Source organism: Protopterus annectens, chromosome 3.part0 (genome assembly GCF_019279795.1).
Source record: "Protopterus annectens isolate FY-2018-M chromosome 3.part0, PAN1.0, whole genome shotgun sequence".
Taxonomy (NCBI): Eukaryota; Metazoa; Chordata; order Ceratodontiformes; family Protopteridae; genus Protopterus; species Protopterus annectens.
Window position 1 is genome coordinate 408,065,370 of NC_056731.1, and position 24,740 is coordinate 408,090,109.

The 24,740-nt window shown below is 38.9% G+C and overlaps 1 protein-coding gene across 1 annotated transcript in view; it reads left to right on the forward strand.

The window, feature by feature from the left end:
* The first annotated feature begins 457 nt into the window (after positions 1 to 457).
* The window catches only part of FARS2 (phenylalanyl-tRNA synthetase 2, mitochondrial), a 2,286,208-nt gene continuing 2,261,925 nt past the window's right edge, over positions 458 to 24,740 (forward strand). The window contains exon 1 of the mRNA XM_044064858.1: positions 458 to 548. The gene's annotated coding sequence lies outside the window, so the exon portion shown is untranslated. The remainder of the gene's footprint in view (positions 549 to 24,740) is intronic.

Below are 24,740 nucleotides of genomic sequence, written 5' to 3' on the forward strand. Positions count from 1 at the left end.
TCCTTAATTGAGTGTTGGACCATTAGTTAACTATTTTTCAATGTATAAAAAAATAACATCCTTACTCCTCCCAGCAAAATGCTTTTCATCACGTTTGTACATTTCCATAATAAGGTTTGTGATTTATCTGGAATACATTTCAGTATTGACTCTTCAATCTGGTAATTCCACAATATCTTCTGGACTGTGAATGCCATTTAGCCAGTACTGACAAGATTAGTAGTTGTAATTGTGTGGGCCACACCACCGCACAATATTTTTAAGGTCGTTTTAATGATTGAGTTTTAAGGTCTGTTTGGGAAGTTTTAATTCATTACATTGCAAAGAATGCTTAGAACCTCTTTTTGTTGCTGTTTTATATTTTATTTATTGTAGTTTATTTTAGATATATTAACTTAAAGAACAGATCATTGTAGCTTAATTTTGTTTTAAGTTATTCTTGTCATTTGCAGTTGCTGGTTCTTGTGGTGACATTTGTGTTTGTTTGCTGTTTGGAGTATTAATCCTCTTCATACTGATTGGAGAGCTCATTTAGATACACAGCAAAGGTAAGCCCCAGTTATTGTTTTCTTTTTTTGTCTTCTTTTTCACGGTATTAAGAATCGAAAGCAAGGTTTTACGAGTAACAAATTTTCCATGTTGATACAAATGTGTATCTCTTTGTGACTGTGTTGCAGTGTTCCTTTACTGGCATTGTAATCAGTCCTTCATGTGCACCTTTAACTGTGCATGTTAATTGCAATTTGTATCCCAGGTTATACTTTTAAACCTTTCGTCTGTATGTTATAACCCAAAGAGGCTTCATTTGTACTTTACTAAATGCTAAAGACAAAAGCTAAAAAACACGTAGTGAAAGAATTAAGTGCAGTAGCTATATTGTCTTCCTTAATCATGACAACAAAAATTGCATTACATTTAAATCTGCAAATAGAGGGAATGTATGAATCTGCTGAATTGTAGAGTGATCAAGGATAAAACTAAATTAACAGGCATTCTCTGCCATTATGGGACCTACTACAGTCTTGACCATATGTTACGTTAAAAATCAGAAATAGCTTAAAGCTCTTGTAAGCAAGACAAATCAGTGCAGCTGCACTTTTCCCATTTCCCATATTCCAAGAACCTAGACTACATATATATATATATATGTGTGTATATGGGTCCCCTTCATAATGTCGACCCACCTTTCGTCAACTTTAAAAATGTCGATATGAAAGCATCTTAAGATTACAATCATAAACTCCTGGAACATGGTATTTCCTCTCCGGGAAAGTAACCACTTGGCCACCATGGTGAACTTTGCCCTTTCTCCTCTGTAGTGCAAATTTGGAATTGGCATATTTATTGTGGAGGTTTTGGGGGGGGCAAAGCCCCCCACTTCTGTGGGTGTAATTTGCTACCATTTGTGATTTTATCATTGGTGGCCAAGTGGTTATTTTCCCAGAGAGGATATATGTTCCAGGAGTTTGTGATTGTAACCTTACGACATTTTCATCTCGATGTTTTGAAAGGCGATGAAAGGTGGGTTGATATTATGAAGGGGACCCATATACCAGGTTACAGAGAGATCTCCTGAAGGAGCTTGGAAGTACTATCCAGGGTTCAGTAACTGGGAGGTATCAGGTAAATTGGCCTCCCATAGTGAACTCATCCATGAGGCTCATTTCTTATGCAGCCAATGGAGCGAGTAGGGCAGTGGGTTCAAGAATTGCCCTTAGGAGACATTCCTGGATGCGCTTGTGTAACTTTGTTGAACCCTTCGAGTCATACTTTGTTAATGTCCCCTTTAGCTCGTCCTTGTTCAGAACTAAAGTCAAAGACACACTAACTAAGTGTGAACAGAAAGGGAAAACTCTCTCTGCCATTTGAGTCCATTTTTCCACATTTTCTAGACCTTATCCTAAAGGTCAAAAGGGAGGAAAAATGCGGTTTCAAAAATCCCAGAGCGGTTTTCAAGACACACATAGTGAGCCTTCCCCAGGGGCAGAGGGGGAAGCAGTAATGGCAGGAACTGGCCACCTGGCAGAGGCAGTCCACAGAACAGGGCGACAGAGAATCCTTCTTTGGTAAGCCCTTTCAGTGCTTCTGAAAGGAGGCCAATCTGTCCCACTCTAGAGGCAGTCAGGGGTCAATTATCTTTGTACCCAGATGCCTGGCTTAAAATAAAAGATAAGTGGGTACAAAGCATCATATCCAGAGGTTACTCCATACCATTTTCTATTCCCGCCCCAAGCATAAAAAAATATTCACAAGAAACAAGCATCCCTAGAAATACAGAAGTTGCTAGAAAAAGAGTCATCCAACAGGTCCCCGCAGACCAGACAGGATCCGGGACTTACTCAAGGTTATTTTTAGTTCTGAAGAAAACAGGGGACTGGAGACCCATACTGGATCTCAGCAGACTGTAAAATCTGTAAAAAAGACAAAGTTCCAGATAGTAACACTGCAATCGATACTTCCTTTTCTAGGAAAAGACAATTGGATGTGCTCTATAGACCTCCAGCATGAGTACTACCACATAAAAATGGACAGGCCATCCAGGAGTCATCTGCACTTTTTGGGAGCCAGTCACTATTAGTTTCGAGCTCTGCCCTTTGGTATCACTACAGCCCCCAGAGTGTTCAAATGTATGGCAGTAGTTACGGCTCACTGGAGACATTTAGGATTCCAAGTGTTTCCATATCTAGATGACTGGCTCCTAACCGCCACCACCAAGCATCTACTAACAGAAGCAAGAGACACCACTTTGAAACTTTGTTCTCATTTAGGGATCACAATAAACTATGAAAATCTGCCTTATTGCCATCTCAACATATAGTTTTTTATGTGCTCAGGTTTAGACACTACAAAACTGATGGTGAAGCTTCCACCAGAGAGAGTCCAAGCACTTCAGATACAGGTTCTAGACCTTCTTTTCAAAAGAAAGACTCAAGCAAGGACATTTCTACAAGTACTAAGCACCATGGCAGCAGCTATAAATGTAATTCCCTTAGCGCGACTGCACATGAGAATTCTACAGTGGCTGCTGTTCACTCAGTGGTCCATGCAGGAACTTCAAATGTCACACCAGATTATGTTAACAGAATCTTGCAGGAGAGACCTTCGTTGCTGGTTTCACTCCAATCAAGTGACGTTAGGTCGACCTTTTGTTCTTTCACCACCACTGGCCACTGTGACCACAGATGCTTCCCAGATAGGGTGGAGGGAGTATTTTCAAGGAAGAACAGTCCAAGGTACTTGGCAGGATCACGAGGCCCACTTGCATATCAATGTCCTAGAGATGAGAGAGCTGAGAGCAGTGGTTCTTGCATTGCAGGCATTCCAAGACTCTCTTCCACTAGGAACGATTGTGATCCAAACAGACAGTATGTCAGTGGTATGGTATATAAACAAACAAGGAGGAACCAGATCTTACCCCCCTTTGTTGAGCGGCCCTGAAAGTATGGCAGTGGGCAAGTTCTTCCCAACGCTTTCTGGTAGCAACGCATATCCCGGGGAAATCCAACAGGATAGCAGACAAACTCATCATAGCAATACTGATGTCTCCTGAGTGGTCCCTCAAACAAGATGTAGCGGAAATGATTTTCCAAAAATGGGGCCAGCCTTGCTGCAATCTTTTTGCCACATCTATGAACACCAAATGCAGGAGCTACTTAGCCCTAATCCCCCCTTTGGAGGAACCCTCAAAGGATGCACTTGTGCACAGTTGGCCCCCAGGTCTCCTCTATGCCTTCCCTTCATTTCCATTGATTCCCAAAGTTCTTCAGAAAGCCAGTGCATTGAGAAGGACCTTAATACTTGTAGCCCCTTATTAGCCTCATCAAATCTGGTTCCCCTTCTTGCGGTCTCATCTTCAGGATGAGCCTTGGATCCTGGACCCAGTGCCGGATCTTCTGACTCATCTGTCGGGAATGCTGCATCCATCTCTTCAGACCCTCAAGTTGATAGCTTGGCTGCTCCGATGTTCTTCGTGTTTCACTGTTGCAGTCATTACATTTGGGTAATCTGCTGGCAGGTTGCCTTCAGTCGGCCTAATTAACAAAGTCTTGGGTCCTGCGTTGGTTGCTTTCCCTTCTTCCATGACGCCAGGTCGTCAGGGGTATAAAACATGCAGCCGATGCCATTACATCAGTCTTTCTTGCCGCGTGGTGCCCGAAGCAGAAGCAATTTGCAAGTGCAGGTCAGCCGACTCCTGAAATTTTCGTTTTTGAGTTTCAGAACCAAAGCCTTTAACTAAAAGCTAAGTACCCCATTGGGGAAACTTTTTCTTGCTCCTTACCGATGTCAGTAAAAGTTAATAATTGCATTACTTGTGGGAAGCAAATATCTCATAAGGATTTTCATTTGCACTGTATTCCTTGCCTAGGCCCTGACCACAACGTGCCTTGCTGTCGGCTTTGTGTTAAATTTAATCAACGCACGATTAAACGTCGGTATATTTTTGCTTCTAAATATTTTGGCTCAAGATTTAATTATCCAGAAATGTCTGCGGTTAGCAATACCGGAATACCTAAAAAACGCAAAGAAAAAGACAGAGACAGACCATTGAGGTCCAAAACCGACGACGATGCTTCTCCTAAGCCAGTCGTTGGTTCGCCGGTACTCAGTGAGGCACTTTCGCAGCCCCTGATACCCGCTACTGCCGATTCGCAGGCCTCTACTGAGACCCATTTGGAGTCCGGTATGCTGCGAGATGCTTCAATTATGGAACCTGCGGATGTCTCTACCTTAGATGGGTCCGGAGCCGCTGTGCAGGCACTGGCTTCTGAGGGTGTTTTCAGGCCTACAGATTTGTATATTAGACCGACGCCATCTTCAAAACTAAGTCCAAAATCTAAATCTATGTCTAAAAAACCAACGCCTGGGCGACATGTGCAGGCCCCTATGCCTAAAAAACAAATGATCAAAATGGCTGAAGATTTAATTACTCTGATCAGGGGTAGCCAACCCCCTCCTTCCAAGAGGCCTAGGCAAGACATTGATTATGAATCTTCTGAACAGGATTCTATTTCTTCTGACTCTTCTAATGAACAGGATTTGTCTATTCCTACTTATGAGGACTCTGATGCAGAGGATTCCATTCCTTCTGTCTCTCCCCCTGAGGATTTTACTTTTGGGGAAACTTTACATGCCTTAAGGGAACATTTCCACTGGGAAAGTCAGGATTTCTCTGAATCTAAAAAGAGACTTAGGGATTTTCTTTTACTTCCTCAGCATAGGCCTTTGGTTATACCTCCTGTTCTAGACATTGTTGATGTTTTTCAGAATCTAGTATGACTCCTGATTCTCTGCCTCCGGCTCCTTGTAAGCCAGACAGATACTACAGGGTTCCTGACTCCCACAAATTCCTTTTCAAAAACCCTATTGCTGATCCTGAAACCATTTCTCAGGGTCCCAAGGGCATTAAGGCCTCTACTGCCAAAAATGCTACCCCTTCTGATAGAGATTCCAGGGCGCTGGATAGATGGGGTAAGAATTTTTACACGTCTGCAACCTTGACAATCAGGGCTTTAAACTGTCAATTTCATATGCTTAAATATCAACAGCATATCATGGTACTACTTAAACAGAAAATGATGTTAATCTCTGACTGTGTGGAAAATAAAGAATTTCAAGATTTATTGCATTCAGCTGAACAAGTTGGAAAACATACTTTGCAGTGTGGTTTTGATTCCTTGGAGGCCTCTTGCAGGGCTGCTGTAAGTGGATCTGTGCTAAGAAGGCATGCTTGGCTGAAAGAGCAAACTCTGCCTGACCATGTTAAAGCAAAATTCTTGGATGCTCCTTTACAACAGGACCGTCTCTTTGGTAATAAGGCTGAAGAAGTGTTAAAAAAGATGGAAGATAAAGCTAAATCTATGCAAACTGTGAAAGATTTCTTACAAGTGCAACCTCCAAGATTTAGTAGGCACTGGCCTACTAAGAACTGGTCCTTTCCAGTCCCCTCAAGAGCTGCTCATGTCAAATAAAGACACTCCAAAGGCTCCAGGTTGCAGTCACAAGGAACTTTTAGAACAAAACAATGGGGTGCCTCCACCTCCAAATCTGGAAGCAACAAGGCACCTCCCTATGGTAAACAGTCTCAATGACTTCCTTCTGCAATCACCAAGCACTTTTCTTAGCCACCCCTTTGGGGGGAAAACTAGCACTTCATGCACAAAACTGGCAACTTATTACCCATGACAAATGGGTTTTAAATATAGTATCCCAGGGATACAGATTTCATTTCCACACATTGCCAATCCCAAACGGATAGCCAGATCTGCCCCCAAATCAGTGGGCAGATGCCCAGAAACAAGTTCTGTCCCTCATGAACATGGGGGCTATTCATCCAGTACCAGAAGAGGAAAAGGGACAAAGTTTCTATTCCAGACTTTTCCTGGTACCCAGAAAAGACAAATCATGGCGTCCAGTTCTGGACTTATCCACTCTAAACACATTTCTGGACATTCCAAAATGCAAGATGCTGACTCTTCAACAGTTACTACCTATGCTAGGCAAAGGTGTCTAGTTGGTAACTCTAGATTTAAAAGAGGCTTACCTGCATATCCCAGTCAGGGAATCTTGCAGAAGATACCTCCGCTTCAAGGCAGGCTGCTTGCATTACCAGTCCTCTGCACTGCCCTTTAGCTTGTCTACTGCGCCCAGGGTCTTCACAAAGTGCCTGGCTCCAGTAATTGCATTTTGCAGGCAAAGAAATATTCAAATATATCCATACCTGGACGATTGTCTAATTCAGGCAGAAAACAAGGACATTGTTCTAAAGCATCTGGTGTTTGTAAAAAGGATTCTAACTTGTCTAGGGTACACCATAAACAAAAAGAAATCACAACTGGTACTCTCTCAAAAAATTACATTCCTGGGTGCAAGCTTAAATACAACTGCCCAGATGACTTACCTTACCCCAGATAAGCAAATTCAATTGATGACTTACTTCAAACAGGTGGCCACAAAACCCCTGCTATCTGCAAGACAAATTCTGCAAGCCTTGGGGTTCATGGCCTCCTGCATTCTTCTAATTCCATATTCAAGACTGCATATGAGGAAACTTCAGTGGTACTTAAAAAGTTTATGGAGTCAACATTGTCACAGTCTGGAAACAATGATTCCTATTATACCTTGCCTGCAACTAGAGTTCCTATTGTGGGCAGAGGCCTGCCACCAAAACAAGGGACTGCCATTCACTTCACCCCCTGCTGCCCACACCCTAATAACAACCGCATCAGACTATGCTTGGGGGGCTCGACTGGCAGGGAAATGCATTCAGGGCAAATGGAGCCCAAATCAAATGCATCTACATATCAATCAGAAAGAGATGCTAGCTGTACAGAATGCTCTGACAGCCTTCAAGGACTACCTTCATCTAGGACAACTAATGATAAAGACAGACAACACCACAGTTATGTGGTACATAAAAAAAAGCAGGGGGGTACACATTCCTACCCCCTTTGCAGACTAGCCATGGCATTGTGGAACAGGGCCTTGACCTATCAGATACAACTACAAGCTCAATTCCTGCCAGGAAAGCTAAATACTCTGGCAGATGAACTAAGCAGAAATCCTATGGACCCACACTAATGGAAACTGGAACCACCAGTTTTCAACATGTTGACACGCAAATGGGGCAACCCAGACATATATCTTTTTGCCTTCACCCCAGAACCATCAGTTGGACAAATTCTGCACAAGAATTCATCACAAAAAAGCTTGGAAAGTGGATGCTCTATCATTCAGCTGGAAAAACCTATCCGTCTATGCTTTTTCCCCTCTGCCTCTACTCTCCAAAGTTCTGCTAAAAGTCAAACAGGACAAACCAAAAATGATTCTGATTGCTCCAGACTGGCCTCGCCAACACTCGTACCCACTCCTGCGCAATGTGTCACACCTTCCTCCGTGGCACCTGCCTCAGACACCTTACCTACTGTCTCAGAAGAACTACCAAATTCTGCACACTCAGCTCCAAACTTTGAATCTTGCAGCATGGTGAATCAACTAATTTCACCCTTGGCATCCCTCAGCAAACCAGTGATGGATGTCATTTTGGAGACTAAAAGGCGTAGTACTAGAAAATCTTATGCTGACAAATGGAAAAGATTCTGTGCCTGGAACCAATCACAAGGAATAAGCACAGCAATGTCCAGTATTCCTCAGATTCTGCAATACTTAACTGAGATGTTTCACAAGGGTCTACCTTTTTCTTCCATAAAAATCCATGCCTCTGCCATTTCAGCTCATTACAACACAGAACCACCCCTCTTCTCTCATCCTCTGCTAACGCAGTATCTCAGAGGGGCCAAAAATGTAAGACCTCCCAGGAGAGCACCAACTCCTGCATGGCTCCTCAATTTTGCTTTGGAAAAACTCACTCTCCCGCCTTTTGAGTCAGCTGCTACTGCAGACCTAAAATTTCTCTCCTGAAAAACAGCTTTCCTTTTAGCAGTCACTTCAGCTAGATGGATTTCAGAATTACAGGCTCTTATGGCAGTGAAGCCTTTTATTATTTTTCATCTGGACAGGGTGGCTGTCAGGACCAATCCATCTTTCATGCCTAAGGTAGTATCCAGTGTGGCTCTTAATCAGACCATTCAACTGCCAACTTTCTTCTCCAATCTACAGAACAAGGGTGAGCAGATTCTGCATTGATTGGATGTACACAGACAACTTAGATTCTAGTTAAACAGGACGAAATCTCTAAGAAAATCTGAACAACTATTGGTGGCATTTGCTGCAGGGGCAGAGGGAAAGGCTATTTCAAACCAGACTATTTCCAAACAGATACGTTTCTGCTATATGCACCATGGTAAACCTATCCCCAAGGGGAATCAGGTTTCATTCCACCAGGGCTGCATCTACTTCTGCAGCCTTTCTCAGAGGGGTTCCTACCAGAGACATTCTAGAAGCTGCTACCTGGAGCTCAGTTCATACGTTCACCAAACATTACCATTTACCTGTCTTCTCTAAATCCACAGCTGGCTTTGCCACTGCTGTCCTGCAGAGCCTTATATCTGCTTCTAATGCTATGTAAATCCATCTTCCCAACCATAGCTTTGGGATTCTACCCACATGTAATGACTGCAATAGTGAAACATGAAGAACATAGTACAGTTGTGTACACTTACCATAAATGTAGATGTTCAAGTGTATTCACTTTTGCAGTCCTGGTTACCCACTCTCCAGCCCCCTGTTTTTTTCTTACTATACCTCTCCTTTCTTTTACTATGCTTAAAAGCCTTTTTGGGTGTATTTGCTTTTGTTTGGAGGTATATTTTTTGTGTTTTAAATTATATACTTGTGTGTGTGTGTGTGTGTGTGTGTGTGTGTGTGTGTGTGTGTGTGTGTGTGTGTGTGTGTATATATATATATATATATATATATATATATATATATATATATATTTTTTTTTTCTCCCCATTTGGGGGGCACCTGACATCTGGGGCAAGAAAAACTGATGTAATGGCATCGGCTGCATGTTTTATACCCCTGACGACCTGACGTCATGGAAGAAGGGACAGCAACCTACGCAGGACCCAAGACTTTGTTAATCAGGCCGACTGAGGGCAACCTGCCAGCAGATTGCCCAAATGTAATGACTACAACAGTGAATACACTCGAACATCTGCATCCTGTGACTTGAAGTTCTTAACCTGGAAGACTGTTTTCTTAGTGGCTATCACTTCAGCTAGGAGGGTTTCAGAGTTACAAGCATTATTTATCAAACACCCGTATATGCTTTTTCACAATGACAGAGTCTCACTTCGCACAAACCCAATATTTTTACCAAACGTATGTTCAGAATCTAACTTAAATCGATCCATAGACTTACCAGTTTTTTTTCCCCAAGTATGACAATAAGGCATTACACCAACTTGATGTACATAGACAATTACGGTTCTATTTACACAGAACAGACTTTAGAAAGACCGACCAATTGTATGTATCCTTTTTAGACTGCAAGAAAGGTGCTTCAGTAGCAAAAACCACTCATTCCAGATGGTTGTCAGATTGCATCTCATTCTCCTATTAGTCAGTAAACAAACAACTGCCAGACAAAATAAGAGCTCACTCTACTCTGGCTATTTTGACCCCTTCTGATTTTCTTGCAAAATTGCCAATTGATACCATTTGTGCAGCAGCAACGTGGGCAAGGACTCGTACCTTTATCACTCATTACAAAATTGATTTGGCCTCCAGGGACAGGGCCTCTTTTGGGTCCACTGTTCTGAAGAATGTTCTCCCGTGAGCCCCCCAAGAAAGATGGTGCTAAGGACACTGTCCCACAAGTGCAGAATGAAGGCAAGATAGGACAACTTCACATAAAGAAGTTATGTACTCACCATAATGTTCCATGTGAGATGTCCATCTAGCCTTCATTCGTAACGCCCCCCCCCCTCACCCCCAGCGTTTTTAGCTCCTGGAGGTTCGAGTGGTTGTTATTGACATCTAATATTCTCTGACCCTCTTCTTACCTTAAAAAATAAGGAATTCTTATGTACGCATATTAGTATACCAGCAAACAAGATCTGGGGAATGCACAAGAGCATCATGGGATAGGGAGTAAGCCACGAGCTAGTTGGAGACCTCAAACTTTTGTAAATGGCCGAGTCGGAACCGAGGATCTGTTCTGAACCCACAAGTACAGAATGAAGGCGAGATGGACAACTCACATGGAACATTATGATGAGTACATAACTTCTTTTCATTTCATCTCAGTCTATTTTCTAAATCATCAACTTTTTCTATGAGTCATTTATTTTGTTTGAAAAGAAGTTCAAGTCTGAGACTCGCATTCAGTTGCTCTTCTTTCATAATAATTTACAGCTTCTTACATACTACTAATTTGTGCACTTTTTTGTTTCATAATAGTTTCTAAATGTTCCATCTTCTTTCTGTTCTCTTCTTTGAAACTTTTTAGTTTGGTATCCAGTTTGGTTGTTTTAAGTAATACCTCCTGCATACTAGATATTAGTGACTGTATGTTTTTTAACACAAGAATCCTGAGTACCATTTCTTGAGTGACTCATCTTGAAGACTCCTCTCTCTTAACAAAGCTGTTGATATTCTGACAGAAAAATTATAGCTTTTGAAGAACTTGAAGATGTACATGTTTTCTCTGACTATTATTGAATACAATTAACTGACAAGTATCTCCAAATTTTTGATTATATTTTCTGTCAGAGAAAAATTTTCGGTCACAGAGCTTTCACCAGTTTCCTGCTCTTATTTCACCATATTGGCCATGCTCCATACTGTTTTATTTATTGAGTTTTTTTGTATTGATGTATTGAGTGCAGATTTTTTACTCCAAAAGCTAATGGTCGTCTTTCTCAGCAAGAGTGCTTTCACCCAGTATTTCCAGCTTGACATCAGGGTGCCTTCTTGGAGTGTCTTCCTAATACATTTTCCTTCCTGAGCCATGTTTCCTTCAGCAATGCTCTTTATCTGCTGTGTCTTTCCTTTCAACATTTACAAACAGATAAAGGACATATTTGTTTTCTTTTCACAAGCAAATTCAGTTTCTAGATTATACTACACTGTGATTAGATTGGCCATGGTGGAAAGAATAGTGAATCCAAACAATTACTCTGTATCTAAAAGACTGTAGCTAAGTTAGGGCATTCTTTTTTTTTTCAGGGGGGGGGGTAATGCACTTTGCTGGCTTTTTGCTAGAGGTAACAGGCACAATGTGTATATCTGAGGCATGAAGACTGAAGGATAGGCTAATGGCTCTAAAATGGCTACTTTGTGTATAAAGTGGTTATGACAAGTTCCTTAAAACTATAACCATCTCAGAGAACAGCATGCACTGTTATAGCCCCACCTGTTTAGTTGTTAACGTTGCTTTCAAATTGCCAGCCACACCTGCTTTCTAGTGGATCTGAACCTTTTTGTGAGTTTGATCTGTGACATGTAAAATGGTAAATTTTACTAATAGAATGAAACAGTTTCCTGGACTTCCAAAATGGATGTACACTGATCAGTAACTTAATTTCAGCTGTCCCAGTGAGAAAACAGAAACTGAAATAAACCAGTGCCATTGAAACTATCATTTGAATAAAATTTATTTACTAGCTGTAAATACTCTGCCTGGATACCAGCAAAGTAGAATTTTGGAGAAACGGAAAGAAAATCAACCAGAAAAGGTGAAGAGAAAACACTGGCTGAGAAGAGTACTGCATATGTTCAGCAAAAAACAATTCAAACTACAGCTTTGGTTCGAGAGATGGCTCCCACTAATTTAGAGAAAAAAATAAAGCAAATGTATTGCAAGCTGATTAAAATAAATGAAACATGGAAGGAATATACCAAGTCACATAAAATGTAGGAAAAATGGAAATAGTTTTAAATAGCAATTTAGATGAACTGGCGCAAAGAAAAGGCTGGCTGAGTATGAGAAGGAGTAGAAATGCTCATTAATTGGGCTGTTAATAAATACAGATGAAAGTTGTTGATATTTGCCTTTTTGGAATTTGCTTTTACTTCATATACTTTGGCAGTTGGAGCTATTAGAGAAGAAGCTACTATTTTTATATTGAGTGTAAACTTTAATGGCCAACTGTCTGTGCAGGCATTTTGAGTGTGTATTGGCAGCTGATTGTGGAGTGGAATTATGTACCAGTAATCATTCTAGCCTTCTTTTGGTATGAGCCTTCATAGAAGTGTTGTATATTTTTGGAAGACATTAAGTTGCAGGGATGTGTGGGATACTGTCTTCCACTTAAGGAGGGTGTGGTACAGCCTCACATGCAAAAGTTAAATTTATTTTTCTTTGTTTTCTTTGTTTGAGAAATCCTTGTGTTTTTTCCTCTCTTAATTTCCCCAAGTCTTATGGGTTTCTAATAACATGATGGGAATGGACCTCATTCCTAAGTCAAAGTACGATTGAAGTTCATGAAATTGGTATTGTTTCAGTCTTTGATGTCAGCCAGAAGTGCTCTTCGCAGCACCCACAATGTGCCCATTAATTCGTACGGGGTTACATGTATTGGTAACATAAAAAATAATCTACAATCATATTTAGATATAAGACCTGTTGCTTCTTATACTGTTGGAACTGTGTATGTATCTTTCTTCCTCATTGCTGTAGTTTCTGCCTGCAAATCCTGATATTTTATGACTTTGTGTCTCTCTCAAAGCAAGACACTGTAGTCACTTGGTGTGGTGATTTCAGTGATCAATGCTACTTTTGTCTTCTTTTCATGAATCATTATATCCGGTTTTCTAACATCTGTCTTTTGAATTGTTGGTAATGGGTGATCTCATGTTTTCAGTATTTTTCAGCCACTTCAGTACCATAATGTTTGCACAATCCCCAGTGCAACAGTCTTGCCACATTATTATGCCTTTCATTATACAGTCCTTCTGACATTAGCAACAAAGTGCGCTACTGTTTCCAGTTCTGTTTTACAAAACTTCCATTTGTCTTTTTCTCCCACATGTTCAATGTACTTTGTAAACCAATGTGTACTTAGCTCACTATCTTGGACCACCAATATTAACCTTTCATCTCTGGGTTTGAATTTGCCTCTCCTTAACCATTCCTGTGTTCGATCCTGATCAACATGAGGTTCTTCCAGATGTTTTCTGTACTTGCAACTATATTTCTGCATTTTCCACATTTCTTGTCTTCTCATCTGGTCCTTCACCTTATATTCTTTCTTTTGTTTTTTTGGCACATTCAGTGGCTGCCTGATTTTTTTTTGTCTGCTTCTGGTTTGATTTCCATTCCTGCTTGACACTGATATGCTTCTGCTCGATTAAGCTGATAAGCCATCTTAAATTTATTCTCTTCATGTTTCAAAACTTTCACTATGTTTGGGTCTTGTGAGGTCAGCAGATATGGGTGCAGGTCCACAATTGCAGATCTGTACATGTAATCAATTTCAAGGAGGCCCATCCTTCCTTCAGAATGGGGACTATATAATTTTGGTATGCACTGATTTCTATAAATCTTGTTTTCCTGTCTAATCTATCCAACATATTTTGGGGCCAGTTAGTCATTCTAAAACTGCAAGTTAGGACAGGAAGAGCAAATTGGTTTATAGCTGGAATTTTGCTCTTAAATGTCAACACTGTTTTCAGGATTAATTTAAGTCTTCTAAAGTATTCCTTACTAAGTTTTATTTGCATTTGTTAGTGTTTTATTGTTGATCCCATCACTTTCCAGATATTTATATAAACTCCCTCTTGCTCAAGTCCTTTTATATCACATTCTTGTCCCAATCTGATGTTTTCCAGGTGCTGCAGTTTTCCTGCTTTAAAGTTTGTTTTTCCACATTTATCAAGACCAAATGACATTCTTATATCATCTGAAAAAGTTTTGAAAACTTGCAGTTGTGCTTTCAGTTCCTCATCTGATAAGCTATACAGTTTTAAATCATTGACAAACAGAAGATGAGAAGTCTTTACACTTTGTTGTTTTCTAGGAGCCTAATTATAACCATGGCCTAAGCTAAGTAGACAGCTTAATGGGTTAAGGGCAAGGCAGAACAGCAGCGGTGACAAAGAGTCACCCTAAAATATCCTCCTTTGAATTTTTATCCCTGGGATAGTAATTTGTCCTTTATCTTGGCTTAATTGCAAAGTGGTCTACCACTGTTTCATGGTCACTGTAATGTAGTTGATTAATTTAGGGTGTATCTTATACATTTTTAAGCACTCTTTTATTCATGAATGTGGGATAATGTCAAATGCTTTTTTGTAGTCAGTCCATGCCATACTTAGATTCTTCCCCTTTTTACAGTTCTCCACTATGACTTTATTTAAAAACAAATGATCCTTTGTTCCATATGACTTTGTTTTATTGCCCTTTTGTTCTCTTTCCATAATTGAGTTTTCTTCTAAATGACTATAAACTCTGTAGGCATCAGTTCCAGTATATAGTGTATATGTCGTTGGAAGGTAAGTTATTCGTCTGTAATTTTTAAGGTCACTTGCAGGTTCACTCTTAAGTAGTAGCATTGTTTTTCTTGTTGTTAGCCAGGTTGGTGTCTGTTTGGGGTATGCATATAAATAGTTTATATCTCTCATAGTAGATCTCCAGATGGTTATGGAGTCTTGAAGCATGGTACATATGCATATAACGTACTTTATGCTTTTTTTTTTTTTGTTTGGTAGTTTTGAAAAGAGGTTTGACAGAATGGGTAATTTGTCACCATTGCTATGTGCCTGCAGTTTGCTTGTTAACAAAACTAGATTCATCAAGTCAGTCAGACTTGAATGAAGAAATTACACATTCAGCTGGTACATGTGTTTAAGCATATATATGGTTGTGGGTCCAATTAAAACAGTATATTGAGCTCATGGAACATCTTTTTGCATTGAATGATGACAAGTTTGAATTCTAAATGAGGTAGGAGTCGAGAAATTATAAGTTAAAAATTAAAGGTTTTTCAAATCACCTTATAAATCTGTATGAACACACAGAAAGCAGTACACCTAGGAGAAAGTACTGTTGTGAAACAAAGTGCATCATTCCCAGAATACAGTAAAGCATCTGCAAAAGTGGAAGGTCAAAAGGTAGGAAGGATAACTACTTCTTTATTCATCAAAGATGTTAAAACTGCCAGAACAGAAGGATCTCCACAGGGAAGCCTGATTTTTTGTCATACAGGTGTAATGAATCGTCTCGTAAAAGACAGTATGTGCACATATAACTGTTGTTTCCATAAGTGACCAAGCTTATTATTGTCATCAAACTGCCTCCCAAGGACATGTGATTTGAAGATGGTAGTAAAACCATTATTTAAGCTTTAAACACATACATATATGAGGCTTTTTGTTTCCCAGCAGAATCATTGGGAGCTTTGGTAGTCAGACTGGTGTCCCCGCTGCTTGCAAAGGATTACTTTTCCTCCTTGCTGGATGATGCAGTGTCTCTTCCTGGATGGACTATATGCATGTGGTGGCAAATTAACTCCAAGTAATAAGTCTAGAAATACAGCATGCTGCTAAAGGGCTAAAACACAACATAGTTAACAAGATGAAGTGAAATGAGACTCATTCACAATTGTCCTGAGGATAGTCTATGCTGTATCATTTTCTCCATATTACAGCTTATGCTGTGAAGACATTTCAGTGCCCTCCACCCCACTCTGTTTTCTTCCTCATAATTATACTACTCCTTGCTGAGGTTGTAAAGGCTTTGATGAATGAGCGCACTAAGGTTGTAAAGACCTGAATAATGTTAATGAAACTAATAAACCTAGTGTGCAGACCTGCTTTTATAGAGCTGTATTGTGAGTCTTTTGAAGCCATTAAATTCTGCCAGGTGCCAAAGGAAATATGTGATAAATCTGAATTGATTAGCCATGCTCAATAGTGCATATAGAGAAAGAATGAGAAACAAGTTGGTAAAAGTTAACAAATCTGGAAGCTGTAAATCATTGCACTTGCCAGAAACTTGACAGTGAATGCTGTAGTGAAAATAATCTAAGCGGCATTTAGCTACTGAGATGTATGTATGCATGTTTATAATGAATATAGATAAGCTACCTGTGCAGTTGCAGCAAGCCATATAGTTCTATATTTTCAGTTAAAACTTATCTTATTTTACACTTGAATGTTTATGTATATAATATCCCTCCTGTTATAAATACTGATCAGTTTTAAAATGTAACTTGTGTTTATGTATGTAACTGTTTTTTACATGCCATTCTTGTTTCACACCAATTTGATGATTGTGTACTGTATTACTGTTTGTATTCTTGTAGCCAGATGGCCTGGGTTATGGCTGAAAAGGTTCTCCAGACCAGTCCACCTACCCGGATGTCAGTTTGATGTAAAATAAATATAAAAATAGAACAGAATTTAAGTATTGTAACCAGTAGCAGATATAGGTGATGGGCGTTTTTTAGTGTCCATGGCTGTACTTTTTAGTGTTCATGGCTGTACTGCTATCACCCTTTGCTGGCTAATTTCTAATTTTCACTTTTGGAAACATTATGTTTCTGTTTCATCAGAATTTTTTTTCTTTTTTGTAACTGATTTTACAAAAAATATGTTGTGGGAAAAGGTTGAGAGTGTTGGAAGGTAGGTGCACAGTCTGCACTGTATATGTTTTGTGATCCTTTCTGCAGCATTGCCTTTCTGACAACACTAATGTTTTCTTCTATTACGTTGACATTGAATTATTTTTTGCTACTTTCTTTGACATAAACCCGTGGGTAAATACATATTTTCTTTTTGCAAAAGTTGTGTTGAGATGCTTATGTAGCTGTAAGAGTAGCAGACTGCTCATTTCCCTTACTAGTAAACCTTAAGGGTGATCTTTAACTCTGTTAAATTCCTAATATGTGGCCCTTGAGATGGCCTGTAAAGATTAGAGCTGATCTTATGACTGCAAAATGAAATTGAGTGTAAAGAGAAAATTACTGCAGGGAGTCTCCTGGCCTTACTTTAATTTTTTGAAGGTTAGTGCACAGTGTGCATTATACTCTGAATTAAATGTTATTAAGATCAAAGATCTGTGAGCTGAATTCTTACTTGTATTATTGTATAAGGTTTAGGCTAGCAGTATGCTAAACAGCTCCTTCCAGCATACCCGAGTTTGATTCCCACAATGTCCTGGGCAGCACAGTTTTAATCACATCCATTGTCTATGCAGATATGCAAGGTCACAAACCTAAAGTAAATGTTTGTGTTATGAGGGTTTTGCTAAAAGAATAAGATCAAATAATTTAGGCACAAATGGAACTGATTAACATATTTGCATCTGAAAGCATTGTTGGAATTCTTTTCCGTGTTAAAAATAAAATGATAAAGCATAAGGTGTGCCTTTTTGTCAAGGCTAATGCTTTAAAAAATGTAGGTATCCTAGGCAAGACCAGGTTTATAACCTATCTATGTAAAAATTTGTTTATATAAAAATTGTCAAAGATAGTAAAATGAGCACCACACCTTGAAATGGGGTACATTCTGTAGTAGTTGATGTCTTTTTCCTCATTTTCACTTTGGTTTTGCCTTCAGATCTGTAAGCTAAGCAGTCACCATAATCAGAATCCTGCAAACTGTCATACATGCTTTCATGTTAGTTTGTCTGCAGATTTTTTTAAGAGAGATGAAGTTTGACAGCACATATATTCTGTTGTTTAGGGGTGGTAGGGCATGCAGTGGGTATCGGTGCTGAACCATCCGTCATTTCTGCAAGGGGCTAATAGGATGACCCACTCACCTTCAGTAGTACCTTCATGCTTGTTTTCCTGATGTTCCCTAGGGAGATCACTCAATCTAGTGTGCTGCATGCATGCACACCTCCCTCTAACCCACAGGATGGGTGTGCTCATACTCCGCTGCCAGTGCCTCAGACGCAGGTCACCTGGGCTACTATTAGGGTTTGTCCCTCTTAAGTCACAGTGCTGGCTTGAATGAGTGTTTTTTTTAATGAAAACAAATTACTTTCATAAAGAGTTGCACAGCAGGATCTTATATAAATCAGTGAGTTTTTATGTCATTCTTTCTTTGGAAAGGAAAGCTGTATTATTATGCTGACTTTAACAGTAGATGTTTAAATAAAAGAAACACTTTTGTTTATAAACGGTTGTAAGCTGCAGGTGGTTATCTGCCCTTCTGGCCTGATTTTCAGAGCTTTCTGACATCTCACCTTCACCCTTCCAAAGACATAATTTCAGTGCGAGCCCAAGAGGTAAAAAAGACTCCAGCATTTTCAGTCCTTTTTGGAGGAAGATTAGTACCCAACTACCCAACAACTCAGCTACCCAGTATGCCTATGATATAAGCATGTGATGCCCTTGGTCCTTGGTCTGAAATGCTCTGGATGACCCAAGTAGTTCCTCTGTCTGAATCATGCACTGTCCAAATTAGTTAAGGAAGAAGCTAGAGCCCTGGGGATTTCATTCCCCTAGTGCATAGAGGGTTCCAACAACACAATCATAAATATCAATTACATCTGTCCAGTAAAAAAGGGTGCATGAAAGAGATGGACATCTTGAGTCCCTTCTTCCCTAACAAGGAGGAACATAGAATCCTTTCTATCCCATTACGTCCTAATGAAGGACAAAAGGTTGTCCATGCTCATGAAGAAGGTAGGAGTGATTTTATACTGCAGCAGTGATCCTTTTACTTGAGCACCTACTACAATCATGAGTTACTCACAGAAGTTGATTATAAAGGTCAGTGATATAGTGCTTTTCGCTATCCATGGGAATAAAACAGTTAGCTGTCCCATAGCAAAGGTAAGTTATAGGATGATGTGCAAGACTGCAGTGACAAAACTTGCTTTGCTTCTGGATTGAGTGTCCTTCTTGCAATGTTTTAAAAAGGTAAGCCAGGTTGTTTCTTTGTAGATACCCTGTTCTGAAACATTCCTAAAGAAACTTACTGTTGTAGCTGCCACTCTACAACATTGATGTGTTTCTTATCCTACCTAGAAATTATCTAAAGCTGTTATCACAAGAAGTAATGCAGTTAACCAGAAAGGGATTGTTCACAGGCATACCTTCTCTGACATGAAAGATCCAAAAAAGCTTGTCTAATTGCATTACGTCCTTTGCTGTTTCTATATAACACTTCAGTTGTCAGTGTATGTCCAATAAATTTAATATCGTGTTTCCCATCTTCTGAGGATTGGAATAGAAGAGAGTTGATTGTACTGGCTGATTCGCTGCCAGTTATGATGTCAGTTTAGGCATGAAGAATTAGCTTTAAGGTTTACCCTATCCATCCAAAATACCATGTAGGGCTTTTTGCACATAGGAGATTAGCATGCAGAAATCCTGCTAGCTGAAGTAATAACCATTAAAAATATATTCTCTTCCATGATAAGAACTTGCAGGACACAAATACAGTGAGTGAAAGAAGCTAGGTTTATTTTTATTTTTTACACCACAAAGTTGATGTCCTGCCCAGGCTGCACAGACTTCCTTGGGGTTTGAAGTGCAGAATTCCTTTCAAGAACTGTTTCATAGTGGAGTTGGAGGATATGTGAGTATCCAGCAGTAAATCAGTTGCAGGGACTGTAGGACAGCCCTCCTTTAAAAGTCCTGCTAAATGCTTTAAGGCTGCTGATTCTTTAGCCTGTGTGGGTAGAATACCACTAGAAATGCACCACAAAGAGAGCCTTTTGCATTTAGACAAGTAAGTTTGCCTGGTGCTGTATACAGCACCTCCTTTGAGAACTGGTTTAGGAGTTTTGCTTTTGAATGTTTGTGTTCGACCAGTGGGGGCTTGATTTTTTTGCTTAGTCAACCAACATAGAGCCACATTTGTGTGTGTGTGTGTGTGTGTGTGTGTGTGTGTGTGTGTGTGTGTGTGTGTGTGTGTGTGTGTGTGTCTCTTGGGAAGTTAGAGTTGTTTACCATAGATTTTCTAGATGTAAGTGTTACTAAGGCTATTGATGGTACAATAATAACTTCCCTATATAGAAAACCTTTTTCCAAGAACTCTATATTATATGCTAACAGCTGCCATCCACCCCATACAATCAGGAATATACCAAAGGCCCAATTTAGGAGAATTAAGACTATTTGCTCTGACGCAAAGGATTACAAAGAAATGGCTGAGGATTTATCTTTAAGATTTAAAGCTAGGGGTTACCAAACTGGAAATATTAGACAGGCCTATGATGAGAGTAGATCTTTGGAAAGGGGCCTGCTTCTAAAAGATCGACCAGATCAACAATTGCCAATACAGAAGGGGGATAATATTCGATTTATTACTACATATGCAACCAATACCTATTTAATTAGGCAAGTTATTGATAAATATTGGTTTATTTTGCACAATGACCCTATTCTGCATACAATGTTGGATAATAAGTGTCAGTTTGGATATAGGAGAGGCAAGAATATAGGTGAATATTTGTCACACTATAAAAAAGGTTTAACCCCTATAATATTGGACTCATCTAGGAAAGGAAGCACGTTTTGTGGACACTGCAAATATTGCATTTTGATGTCTAAGACTACAACATTTACTTCTGCCAACACTAGCAAGGTATATGACATAAGGTGCTTTGTCACATGTAGCACTTCATGGGTGGTATATATGGCTTTGTGTAGATGTGGTTCATTTTATATTGGACAAACTTCGTGTCATCTTAAACAAAGAATTGCCACCCATTTAAGTGATATAAAGTGCAAGAGGATGAGAAGTGCATTATACAAGCATATATTGACTCATCCATCGGCCCATTTTGTTTTTGTTGGTATTGATAAAGTAGATGACAAGGTTAAAGAGGAGATAGCCAAACATAAAATTTTAACTAATAAAGAGCGAAGATGGATAATTAATTTAGGGGCCTTATTTAAGCCAGGCCTAAATGACCAATGGTAATTGCTATCCCTTAGTTGATATGAATTTATGGTCACATTAATATTATTTGTATGTATGTTTATGTATATATGCTAATGCATTTTGTATATTCATGCATATATTGATGTGCTTGTGTACATTTAGTTGTATGTTTAGATAATTATGTATTTTTGTAGGTGTCCATGAATAAGTGCTATATTGTTTGATTGAGTGCCAATTTATTAATGTATGCACCCTTATTATATTTGTGTGGGGGCGTTTTCTGATGAGAGATGTGTATATATATATATATATATATATATATATATATATATATATATATATATATATATATTTATTTATGTATATATATGTGTATATATAACAATGGGTAAAAATGGTCACTGTGTAGTGTATTTAAACATGGTTTTAAATAATGGTTTAATATACCATTATTTTTTGTTTCTACTTTGAGGTACCATTTGATGTTTGTACCTTTAAGGCAGATAATGTGGTTGTGTGAACACGTATATTTGCGTGGTGAGCCCATACTGCCGTCATACACTGATGACGCTCAGTTAGAGCGAAACCGGTCTGTGGGGCAGACTGTTCTGGCTTGAATAAAAGCCTTTTTTCCAAAACGGCTGATATTTTGTCATTTTTTCAGGTGCTGGACGTGTTTGGAGTGTTATATATATATATATATATATATATATATATATATATATATATATATATATATATATATATAAATATATATATATTTATATATGTAGTGAGATATATAAAATTATATATATATATATTTATATCTATATATATCTATATATATATATATATATATATATGTGTGTGTGTGTGTATGTATATATACATATGTATGTGTATGCATATATATATATATGTATATATATATATATATATGTATATATATATATATATATATATATATATCAAGAGTGAGAGAGTAGTACAGACAAAAAATATGTTCTCCTGGTCCATTACCCTTTGATCTTAATGTCGTTTAATATGTTGCTTTTATTATGATGTTTATTATGAATTTAAACATTATTCCTGGGACTGTTGTTACTGGTTCGTCTTTTAGGTTTAGTACACCTTTATTCTTCCTTCTTCATCGCAAACAGCTCTTTATAATTATAGACATTTGGTTAGAGCTTGAAAGCAGACCTTCACGAGCACTTCTGGGTATGTACACTTTTTAAGGTGGGTGTTCATTAATCTGTGTCCTGGCGTGAAACAACCTGTGGAAGTCCATCCGTATCTCCTTCAGGCTGAGCCCAAGTTTCCAGTTTTTGCCATCTGTAGTAAGTGACTGTGACCTGTCTTCTGGCAGCCCTCATTTAAGGTTTATTTATTTTTATTTTATTTTACATTTGTTGACCGGGATAGTCCGACTGGATGCATGTCCATTTTCAGCGAAGGCCCGGGGAGAAAAGCTCCAAGGGTAAGCAGATACAGCATTACATAATACCAGCATTACATATTACAAACAGACTATTTACAGAGATTACATAAGTAAGCAAGTTAAACAAGTTCCACAGGTTAGAGTTAATCCTGAGCGCTAGTCAGGATTCAATTAAATTGCACAGTAAACTGGTTAACAGATTTTTTACACATTCTAGAGAGAGTTAGCCAGGCTTGATACATTGACATAGCCAGTTAAGTGACAAATGTTGTTTGAGTCTAGTTTTAAATTGACCTAAGGTGGAAAGTAAGGTAATATCAGCTGGAAGAGAGTTACAGAGTTTGCAAAGAGAGAGTCACTGGCTGTGTTATTAATTTTGCTAGTCTGAATTAGTAGTTTGTTAGAGGATCGAAGCAGTCTAGGATTGTTATAGGAGGTGATAATATTTTTAAGTGCAGGAGTATTGTCCGGATTATAGAGGATTTTATATATGGATGTAATGTGGTGTCCATTTGCAGTAATTCCTGGGTTCCCTGATTTGTGTGTTGTTGACCATGCTTTTCCCATGGAGAGTTGTGCAGATGACAGTTTCGGCTGTCCTCTTGCACCTGTGGTACCACAGGATTCTGTTATTCAGCGTCTTAAACAGGATAAGTTCAGGGATGAAGGTTGCTTTTTTAACGCAGAGCTTCAGTTGACTCACTAGGCATATCAACTTATTTGAGCATGTCCTGGCCACAGGAGTAAGCATTAGGTTTCTCTTCATCTGCCATCCCCCAAGTTGTACGAGGGCATTCCTCAGGAGTGTATTGATTTTGTGTTGTCATCAGAATCTTGTGGTATTAGTCAATTGCAGTATAACAGTCAACAGTGAGCTGATTCTTATAAAGGAATTTTGCATGTATTATGAAGGGATTCAGATTTGCTCAGTTTATTACCTCTGTAACCCATGAATTATGATGCATGCTTGATTTGATATTTCTTTTGGTTATGAAGTCCTATGCACTGGTGGTGAAGCTGGTCTCATGGTCTTTCTGGACTAATTTTCTGTTGAGTTGTGCCATTTTAGAACCTGATCCTGAAACAATTTAATGTTGTAGTATTTGTTACTCCACATTTGTTTTCTAAATTCCAACTTCTTTTTGCTGGATAGTTTTGGTGGTCAGGATGCTTTGGTTGATGCTTATAGTAAGTATCTTTCCTGTCCTGTAGACTGACTTATCCCAAGTCATGTGTAGCCTTCCCATTCTGGGCATATAAGCCATGGTTTAATTTTGAGGTATGCTCCTTACTGTGAGAAAGACAAAGGTTGCAATGTTATTAGAGGTGTAGAGGTCTTTGAAGCATCAGTTTTTATCTTGATGAGCATTATTTATTTATTTTTTTTTTTATATTTATTTGCCATGAAAGTCCAGCTGGGCCAAGAATCCATTTTCAGAAGAGGCCCAAGGACATTTAATACATGAACAGTAATACACAATTTGTAATACAAGTGTGCTAACAGAAGAGACGGCGTGGCAAAATTTATATAATACTAATGAGGTGGCAGAAGAAACGACAGTACAATATTTGCATTTTTAAGTATTTTCAATTGACTGTAACTAGGTGTTTAGTATTATTGTGTTTCTAAAACTTTTACAATTTTAGAGCATGCATGTTTACAGAATATTGCTAAGGCTAGGCTTTGATGAGTCATTATTAAAAATAGGCGGAGAGGATAGTGGACAATATAGAACATGGGAAGAGTTATAAGAAGATGAGAGAAGAAACGTAACAGAGGAATGGAAAAGGAAAGGATGACCAGAAGAAGAGAAAGAATGGTATCTCAACCTGATGCAAGGACAGAGCCAGGATTGACTGAAAAGTGTTTTAGTGAATATTTAATGAATGTTACATATCAGTCTGTGCTTATGCTCGATAACAGCCTGAGACGTCTCATAAGAAAGTTGCTTATTTGTCCAGATACCCCTGCTGGCTAACCATCCCACTATTCATTTCTGGGTGGTAAATAACTTGTGCACCCAGCCTTCTTCACAGTCTGACAAGCTTATTCATCATGCCAGTATAA